Source organism: Nipponia nippon, unplaced genomic scaffold (assembly GCF_047370975.1).
Source record: "Nipponia nippon isolate SJK-2023a ecotype South Korea unplaced genomic scaffold, ASM4737097v1 scaffold_3, whole genome shotgun sequence".
NCBI classification, from domain to species: Eukaryota; Metazoa; Chordata; class Aves; order Pelecaniformes; family Threskiornithidae; genus Nipponia; species Nipponia nippon.
This window is the reverse complement of record NW_028262347.1, coordinates 107,116,082-107,126,613: the sequence shown is the minus strand read 5'-3', so window position 1 is coordinate 107,126,613 and position 10,532 is coordinate 107,116,082.

Genomic DNA, 10,532 nt, shown 5'->3' with positions numbered 1-10,532 from the left:
TCTTACCATCACAAAGGAAATCCGTGTCTTTTTTATGGTTAGGATGATCTCTTTGCTCTGGAAGCATTTTGTGAAGTGCCTTGAGGCAGGAAGATCCCTTTGCAGAGTGGTCTCATGGCTGTTTCCCTCCCCTGGAGCAGGTAGCTGTGGCCATCTGAAAAGTGATGAATTCCCAAGGTCTATGTAGGAGCACAACATGTACCTCAGCAGGGATGCCTCCTGGTTCCATGCTCTTTGCTAGTGCAACTGTCAATCTGCAATAGAGAAGCTCCAATGTTAGAGAGGAAACAGGTCTGAAAAGCCGGTAACTTGTATTTTCTTTTCGAAAGCCAGCAGGAAAACTGGTCATGTCTTCACTGCCTAACAAGTTGTGGTGCAGTGATTCTCAGGCTGATTCTGATCTGAGCTGGAGGCAGCCCTACAGAGCGGCGTATAGAGGTACCAGCTCAGACCTGGCTCTGGCAGCACCACTTTAAGGGTCCATACCCCTTGCACTGCACCCCGCCCCTCAGCTGGCAAAGCCAGGCTGGCATCTCCCTGCTGCATTCCCCAGCACCACTGTGGCACTGCTCAGCCAAATCACTCTGCATTTGTATCCACAGTCTCGCTCAGGTCATCCTGGCATCTTGAAATAACTGGTGTCCAGGTCTGACGAGTAGGACATTGAACCACTCGTCACTGTTGCGTGATTCTGCTTAAGTAATTTTGACCTCCAGGGCTTTTGTTTCCTTCCTGTTGTCCAGCTGGCATCTCCAGCTATGAGGACTTTGTGCACGGACTGTCCGTAACACTTGTCTGAACAGTGTCTAAGGCATATTTCAGTTCAAGCTGTTAATCTGAGTGAATATTCAGATAAATAAATGAAATCCTTACTAAGGGATGTCAGATTTTATTCATATAAGCCATAAAGACAGACCTGTCCTTATTACAAGTTGTATTGGCAGAGACTTAAGAGAATGGACTACTGGAGATAAAGAAGTCACTGATGGGTTTTTGCTTTGAAAAAAAGAAACTAGTATCTGAAAAAAATATTTAAAGAGATTTTTAACAGGCAGGTAGATTCTTGGAGCTAGCAATGCTGTCAAAATTTTCATTTGATCCTATCAGAATTCTGCCGTGTTTAAAAAATTGTTCCCTGGGTACTAGATGTAGCAACACTGGTTTCCTGTCCGTTTGCACCTTACAGTTGATTGTAAGCTCCAGTTAAATATTTCCAATGATTGCGGTATCTCTCTTGCTCTTATTCTTCCTCTTGTAATTTCCTAATCATGCTGCAGTCTTTACTGGTCAGGACACTTTGTAGTCTTTCTGTTCTACTTGGTCATTTTTTTTTCATGAAACACACGAAGTCTTAATTGTTTTGCAGAGGACTACAATGCTATCAGTGAAAACTGGACACAGGGCTCAAAAATTACCAGACAGACACACAGACAGCATAATCTCCTGAGAGTTGTTTCCTTCGGAAGGCAGCTTAACCATCCTTCCTTAAGCCTTTGAATAGAATCACTGTATGGTTCTGTACTATTGCTGGATTGCTCTTGTCTTCATGTTTTGAAAAGGGATTTTCCCATTGCAAAACAAAATGATTTTTATACTAGTATAATTTTCAAATTATAAAGACAAGTACAAATATTTTGTAGAATATTATTTTGCATAATATACTTCTGATATTGTAGACCCTCTGATGTTACAGACCCACCCTTAGCCTTATGGGCAATGTGCAGCGTAAAACTTATATGTGGTACATATACTGGATACCTGCCTTTTTAATTTCATAAGAAAGCATTTGTTTTCCACAGAAGGCACCAGCTTAGGAAGCACCCTGAAGTTAGTGCCATTGCTTTCTGCATGGCTGTGCATGATTCAATTTCATTGAGGGAGGAACTGAAATTATATCTGTTCAGAGAAAGCCTCGTAAGGCTCGCCTAAAAATGGACGGGAGGTCCCAGTCTCCAAGGGTTTTGGCACATACACAGAAAGATACATTACCGTTTTGCGTAGTGTGAATTCTCACCTGGCACGTTCAACACCTTGGAGGTTGCTCCAGATTGTACAAATGTGAACCATGTCATGTCCTTATCACACTTTATGTCCTAGCAAGGGACATTGAGGAGGACCATTGGGATGATCTGTGGAAGAAGCCAGGCTTCCCTTCCCCACTGCAGGATTGCCTAGCTCAGCAGATCTCCCACGTGATGCCTTCTCCACGCGTGATAACTTTCCCATATGCGATGTCTTCCCCATGCTGTTTGCTGCCACTGGCACCAGGGAGGGGGAGCAGCATCAGGGGCAGGTCAGCTCTAAGATGGCTTCTGTGACCACTAGTCTGTAATTTTCATTTGGGACTGCAGAGGATTACAGCCTTGGAGTTTATTTATTAGAAATTAAAATTAAAGCCAGAGCTAGATAATTGCTTATGGCAAACCGACTTCTCTGTGTGGTACACCAGCTGTCAACTACTAGTGGCTGAAATCATAAATACAGGGTGTATATGCACACAGGGTGTGCACATGCAACCCTCTACTCACAATGGCTATTTTTTCCCTTAGATGACAACTTACCTCAGAGGGAATTTGGGGGAAAAACTTTTGGCAGAATCACAGAATTTCAGCCACTAATCTGTCTGCTTTTTTTTTAATTATCTTTGGCCACTTCTACCTATGGGACATTGGACAAAGAACAGGAGTGTAGCAAGGTAAGGGGCTACTCAAGGTGCCTGTAATCAGTCCCTGGATCCATCAACAAGAAGTAACCAAACATGGGTTTTAGTGCCATTTGAGATGCCCTTGGGCATCCTACCTGCCTCTGGGATTTGTCCTAGGCTTTGTGTGTATTCATTTTGGCTGAACCAGTTTCTTGCTGGATCATGTCTGGAGGGTGTAAAGTGTTTTATCCTTATCTGTTTAAGATTGCTTTATTTACAAAAATATTAGTAAATAATGAAGACTGGATGTGCAGGTATCCTTCACTTGGTTCATGCAAAGCAGCAGCCAGATTTTCAGATGTAGAAGAAGCTTTCCACCTGTGATGACTGATGGGCACAAACTGGTTAAACCTGTGAACATCTGTTGTCTGCAAAATGTTCACTATTGGTATCTGAAATTATAGAAAAAAAAAAGTATGAATGAAAAGTGGGAGGTTGGTTACAAGAGGAATTCTAAACAGTTTTCCCTTTCACAGGCGATGCCAGTTCTCTGCATTCAAAGCCATGCATGAGCTTGCCAGGATCACCAGGAGCTCCCAATTTTCAAGATTTTTCTGTATGACTGAGGCATCTCTTTGAACAGGAGCTGAGATTCTGACATCCTCACATGACTCCTGGAGCAGCAATATTAATGGAAATGCCAATCAACCTTTCAATAAAATCTTAGTAAATTTATTAAGTTATAACACCATTATAATTCAAATTACGGCTTTTCATAGCTACTGAAAGCATGGCAAGATATTATCCTTAGACTTCAGAATACTTGATAGGTAATTTCATATTTTTTTTATCTAGTTCTTTAATGTTGTGCAGGTTAGAGGGTTTTTTGGGTTGTTTTTCCCATTACTGATATATTTGGTTTTGGTATTAACTCTGGTGGTAAGGCTACTTTATGACCAGACCTTTCTAGTCACGTTATGTTTTCTTACATGCAACAGGCCATTGTGCTTGCAGAGATCTGTGCGACATGTATTGAATGTGTGTGCGTAACTGAAAAACATGTGCTGCAGAGGTTAGGTCTGTTAGTGTGCTAATCCCAGAGGGTTTGCTGCCTTTGAAACATCAAATGCACTATGCATCAGCTACCCAGCATGCACACACGCATTTCTGTCTGGGAAATCACAGTCAGAAATAGTGTAACTGTGCCTAATTGGGGACAATCATCCTGATATTTCCTGTCAAAGCAATGTGGATTTTCTGTAGTGACACAAAATGAAATACCAGGCTCTTACTATGCAATGCACATTTGTCTTCTTTATTAGTAATAAATAAGGGAGGTCATTTAGGATGAAATTGGTTTGCTAAATACAACCATAGCGTGAAGAGGTGTGGTATCTTCTGTATGAGCTGAGGAAAAGCTGGTTCGCTGCAATCATGGTACTGTAAGAACGTGCCATTCCCATACACACCCTGGTGCACCATGTCTCTGAGTCCCATCCAGTCATCTCCATCTGCACTGTGAGGTGGTGCACATTGTCCCACTGGTCCTCCCACGAAACCACTCAGCTATGCTGCAAGAAGCAGAGTATTGCACAACATGTTCAAACCACCTCAGAATTAAAAAGCTGATGGAAAAGTTATACAGGGTAATTAATTATCATGTCTCCATGTATTTGCTTATGTTTGCTATATGTTTGTTTTTTTCAGTCTGCCTTCTGGCCTTTGAAGGGGAAGGAACCACTCCTAATATATGTCACAATTTCAGTTCCAAATTCAACTATATGTTGCCATACTTCTGCTCAGGATGAATGAAACAAATCTTCATTTACCTTCTCCTTGTTTATGAGGTGAGGCCAGCTCCTAACCTAACCACTGTCCTGTCCCTTGTCTACTCTTCTGTACTTCAGTCTTCTTTGCAGTCCTGTCATGTCCTTTACTCCCACTGTTTTCTCGCATGTTCCTCAGCACCTCCTGTCCCTCTTGTCTGCTTTTCATTTCAGTGTCTTGTCATATTTTCTTACCTACCTGTCCTTTTTCAGCTCTTCAGCCTTTCATAAATTCCTCCTGTTTCTCATCTTTCCCACGCACCCTTTTCTATTCCGCCTTCATGACCCTCATATGTATTTTCTTGCCTCACAGCTGTTTTTCTACTGTTCACCATACACCTTTACATCCCAACAAGTGCTCAGGCATATCAAAGTGAGTGAAATCCCAGTGCTTCTAGTAATGGAATTTCTTCTACTAAATCAGATTACTGATCTGAAGAAGTAACATTTCAATGTCATACCACTGGTCTCTTTCTCCAGACTATATAGCAGTTGGCACGGCCTTTTTTAGTTTACAGAGGGGACAAGCAGATATGGGAAAAATGTACATTTGAGAAATTATCATAATTTTAAAACAGAATCACTAACTTATCTTTGGACTTCAGTCCTTGTCCATCAATGAACAGCCCTCAGCAATTCCACTTTTCTAGTAGCGGCAACTTGAAATTACACCTACATTGGAACTACATTTATATCAGCTGAAGCTATTCCTTGCCTTTCCTTTCCATTTCAGTCTAGTTTAGTCTAGTCTAGTCCATTCCACCTACTCTATTCCCTGACCCACGTATCCTCCTGAAACTCAATATATTCTTTATTATAGAAGAGACGATAATGCAACCTGTTGTCTCAGGTCTTTTTCTGAATATTAGGCATGTATAATGGATGAGATTTCTGAGATGTTGCCCATAAAACTGTTCCCTGACTGCTTTTTGTACGCTTCCATTTATGAGTGATTCATCCAAGGCAGAGTAAATTTATAGACTTGCGAACTAAGAGGTCTGTTAAAGTTTCTCATGACTATTTTGAATAAATCAGATTTTAAACATGATTAGATAGATCAAATGACATATAAACCACAGTATAGTAAAACAGAAATTCTACTTGGCTTCAGTGCAACTTCTTCTTAACAGCTATCCTGTGCAGGTATTGAGCCATATAGACACCTACTCAGCTTCATAAGAAAACTTTTCAAAGATGTCAGACTTTTTCCTAAAAGGATAGAAAAAAGGCAAAATGCTATTAATAAAAATATCTTTCATCTTAGTAACTACAGCATTAAAAAACACTGAGACTGCCAAAAGAAATGAATATTTTCAGAAATATGATTTATCTAGTAATTTCTAATTACTGTTACGTGAAAGCTCTGCAAAACTTGATTACGAATTATCATTAATGATTTTCTACTTGAGATTAGCTTTGATTGCATCCCATTCAACTTGTAATTTTCACTTTGCCTGCCTGAGATGTACAATCTTTTTTAGCAAGAAAAAAAAAAAAACATGTCTGAATGGCTCATCTGAATGCCAGTAACATGGGAGTTATACTCTAATAAAAAAGGTTTAAGACATTGCCTAAGCTGATTTTTCTTACACTTTTTTAATCGTTTTACTGACTTAACGGCTTGCGGGGCAATAACTAAAATAATTACTTTTTTCAATAGAACGATTGAGTAACAAAACTAAGCTTTTGCATAGTAGCTCCGTGCAGTCCTGGGTGGCTGTATGAGTGTTTCACAGGTGTCAGCCACGCGAGTGGAAACCACAGAAAGTGCTAGGGTGGGCAGGCAGCTGGAGCTGAGTATTTCTCTGCTGTCATTTACAGCTCTAAGCAAGTAACAAGAAAGGAGAGAGTCTGTCCAGAATGGCATGCAGGATGTTGTTTCAGGGCAGAACCAGCACAGTAGCTGCAATAACATTTCCATGGCAATATAAAATTTGTATGGTATGTTCTCCTTTGCCTTGTCTGGTAGTCTGTATCGCATGATCTGTCATGGTACCTTTTCTAAAAACGCAGTGTTCACTATTGATGGAGTAACTCATACATGTGATGCTGTTTAAGGAAAGAGCAATGCTGTAATTAATGGGTTTGGGGCATTCTTAATTGTAGCTGCAGGACAAAAAAGCAAAAAATATTTTGGTATTTTGTGCCAGCTTTCCCGTGGTTGAAAGTGCTGTGTAAGTGGAAAACAAAGACATACAGTAGCTGTAAGCTTATGAACAATATCAGGATACAAAAACTAAAGATAAGTTGTATTTATAACTATCTGATAAATACATTAGCAGAGGGAGTCTGTTGTGCTTTCATTTGGAGTTTTGATTTAGAAGGAATCATCAGCTTGAATGAGGGAATGTTTGTGCCTGTGACTACTAGTTGGAAGTGAAGAAATCATAACACAAGTTAGCATGCTGTTGATAAAATAATTATAGCATAAATGCAATAGTTCAGTACTGGATAAGAGCCAGGAGAACTAATGACAACAGCAGAGCCTTCTCCATTTCCAAACCAGTCAGCAAGAATTTGTTTGCAATTTCCTTCTTATGGCACTTCCACAAGAGAGATGTTGACAGTAAGATTGTTGTATTTTTACACTGTGATCACATGCAGTCCAACGCTTTGACTTCCATTTATGCAGATGATGATTTCTTCTGAGCTTGCAGATGCTTGCATGAGAAACAGATGTTGAGAGGGAATAATAATTAATTTGAGAGGAATAAAATGGAGTTCACTTTCATGCTTGGACCTGAGTTTTTGACGGGAAGGTGGTAATTCCCTTCCTAAGCCCTTCCCCTCGTGGACCTCCAAGATCAAGCTTCCCTACCATGCTGCTACAAATGTATACGCCCAGAGAAGAGCTTCAGGTTGCCTGGCCCATCCAACTTCTCCCGCCAGATCTGGGAGCATGGAGATCAGAGTGTTGTAATACACCTGCGCCTTCATTGGCAGCCTCAGTCTTCCTGAGCACATGAAATGGGGACATAGCTCTGCAGTGTAACATAAAATGGGATGTGGTCCCTTCATCTGATCGGGCTTGGAGGCAGGCTTGCTGCCATGCTGGGGACTGTCTCCTCAACAGGCACAACAGTGAAAGAGGTAACCAAGAACCTGGACAAAGCCTTCCCACCTTGAAGTGGAGAAATGTAGTGCTACTATATCAAATGCAAAAGTAAGGTCACTATATCAAATTTCCTCAGAAAATTCTCCTTGAGTGTGGCTGAGGGAGTAGTCAATGTAGAAGAGCTTCTTCAGCTCAGTTTTGTGCACAATAAAGCTCGTTTTGAGTACTTCTGTTTTTTTGTTCTGTTGAAGGAAGTAATACAGTCTAGCACAAAACGTTACTGAAAAAACAAACTTGCTTTTTTATGGTGCAAGTTTTGTAGCACATCAGCAGGCATCAAGAGTTGGAAGGTGAGGTTTGCCCAAAAACAACAGAAAAACTTAACAAGTTAGTTAGGGCTGTTGTACATTCTCCTTTTGCCAGGCTTGTGTCCTGTGGCTGCCTCCTTCTTTCCTTCTAGGCACAATTTGGTAGGTGTTACCTTCCTCCGCAGAGTGGAAAGCCTTGCCCAAAACAGCAGCTGCAAGTGTGGCTCTCCAGGGAGAGCACACGCAGGAGCAGTGGGCGACGCAGCAGCCCGGGAGCAGGGCGCCATCAGGGAGCCAGGGGCTGATAAAGCAAGGTTGGGCACCTGGGTGAGTGCCAAACCCAGCCCCTCTTACAGGGGAATTTTGGAGAGGGAGGCAGTGGAAGAAGAGTTAGAGCAGGGAGGAACTGTGCAATCATGTCACGGTCTGTAGAATTTTGTTTAGCATGGATTGATCAGGATGATATTTCTTTTTAAGTAGCTTTTCTGAATGAGGCCAGCTCTAGGGTGGAAAAGGTTGCGGTGAAGGAGAGGCTGGGCAGAAGGAAGAAATGGGAGTAGGATGGGGATTAGTGTTGAGATGCTGTTCACAACTTCCTACTGTGCTGTATGAAGTCCCCTTTAGGTACAGGCTGGGATGAGGAGCTACCAAGAAACATTACTCTTCCTTTTTTTTTTCTTTTTTTTTTTTTCTTTTCTTTTTCTTTTTTTTTCTTTTCTTTTTCTTTTTTTTTTTTTTCTGTCTGAGATCTGGATTCCCTGTTTAATGCGTGATGCAAAGATCTGGGCTTGGAATGCAAGCTGATATATGGTGGCTGGAAGACAGATTCCTGCTTTTGCCACACCATGCCAAGAAGATACGGGAACTGACAGCTCCAAGGAATCCCAGGCAAGTTTGGGACCGGATTTCTGGTTCCTGTGACTTCCTGCACAGCACAAAGTGCAGGAGTCCAGCCAAAACAGAATCTGCATTTCTGGCCCAGCACATGGGAGAATCTCCTGAATGGGGCGGGAGAAGGCGCAGGGCTAAGGAGTGGTAGGGTTGCAGGTGTGTGAGCATGCAGCATTTGTAACTGAGTGGAGGCAGGTCCTCTCCTGCATGATGATATTGACTCAATATTGAATTAGGAGCCACCCATGCCACTGATGCTAATACCAGTGTTTGCTGCTGTTAGTGTTGCACATGCAGGTACGAGCTGGGCATTTCTGATTTCAAGTACTGACTGCAGAAACTGAACACTTCGCTCTCCAAATATACCTTATTTTCCTAACACTGCTGTTGTACGGATAAAACATTCGTATCCATATTTCAAACAGGGAGCAGTGCTCAGAATCTGGGGCCCAGAGTCCCCAGGGGGAGCTACAGAGTTTGGAGGGAAACCATCTAAGTGCCTGGCGCAAGGTGGCAACAATATGGTGGGGCAGGTAGCGTACCTGCCTTTGGGGCTGTGCAACAGCTACTCATGCTAGCATGCACTGGAGGCAAAGAAGAATTGTAACCGAAGCCTACACTGAAATCTATTTTTGCCTTATATATAAAACTTAAAACGCAGTAATTGTTTGCAACATAGTAGTTCATTGAGTTGAGGTGGTGGCTGTCAAGTGGCATTGTAGAGTGTTTCCAACACACACGTATGTGCAAAGCAGGCAAATTTTTCCTCATGCAGGGAAATCTTTGGAGGAAACTTTGAAGAAACCAATTCCTGCCAGGATTACCTCACAGAGTTTCACCTTACACATGTATTTCTTTTGGATGATTCATCTTGCTTCCCTTTAGTATGTGAATCCATAGGAGTTTATAGGTTTATACATTCAGCTCTAGCTCAGTGTCTTAATCTCAGTGGATTAGCTCTATCATGAATTAACTGTAATGCGGGCAAAAATTATATAGCAGTGTTCATGTGGTGCTGTGTGGACAGTTCAGGCAGCTCAAATTCAGATATCACTGCATTGCACAGTTAAGTGCAGTGTCAAGTTCCTCCTCTTTTTCTTTTGCTGCAATTACCCCGTATATATGAGAGTTTTTCATATACAGCCATATACAACTCCAACAGCTCTCTACAGCATCACCAGTGCTTTCAGTAGCCCATGGGATGCCCCTCACAGCTGGATGTAGGGAGAGGCACCAATACAGAAGTGCACACTTGAGCAAATAATCTCTGAGCCCTCTGCAAAGTCATCTGACGCCTCTGAGGCTGAACATTTCCTTTGCACTGGGATTTTAAAGAAAGCTGGAGACTGCATTTCTTTAAGCAGTTGAGCTGCTCTAACAGCCTACTGCCTCTGAAAGGGGTTCTTTTATCCCCTGTCCCCTTCATTTTGTGGCTGGCCCTTCCTTCCATGAATTTATTTGGCTCATTACCCCAGAAGATAGCCACCCGCTTTCTTTTTCCTAATTATTTTTTCTCTGGGCTAATGAGCTCTGTCAGCTGATGGAGCTGGCAGATAGCAGCAGGGGTGGGATGAGTAGTGAGGAGCAGAGTGGGGAATGTACAAACAGACTCCTTAGCATGGGTACCCCTGGGAGCAGCTCAGCCCCTGTGGTGGGAGAGCACCCGTCTGCTGCTGTTTGGGGCAAAGCTCGGCTGTCTCTGGAGCATCCTGCCCCCAGCTCTGTGACTCCATCACTTCCCTGGCACTGGTGCAGGTGCTTGGCAGACTCCAGGGGGAGCCAGCCATGGACCTTAACTGAACAGGCAA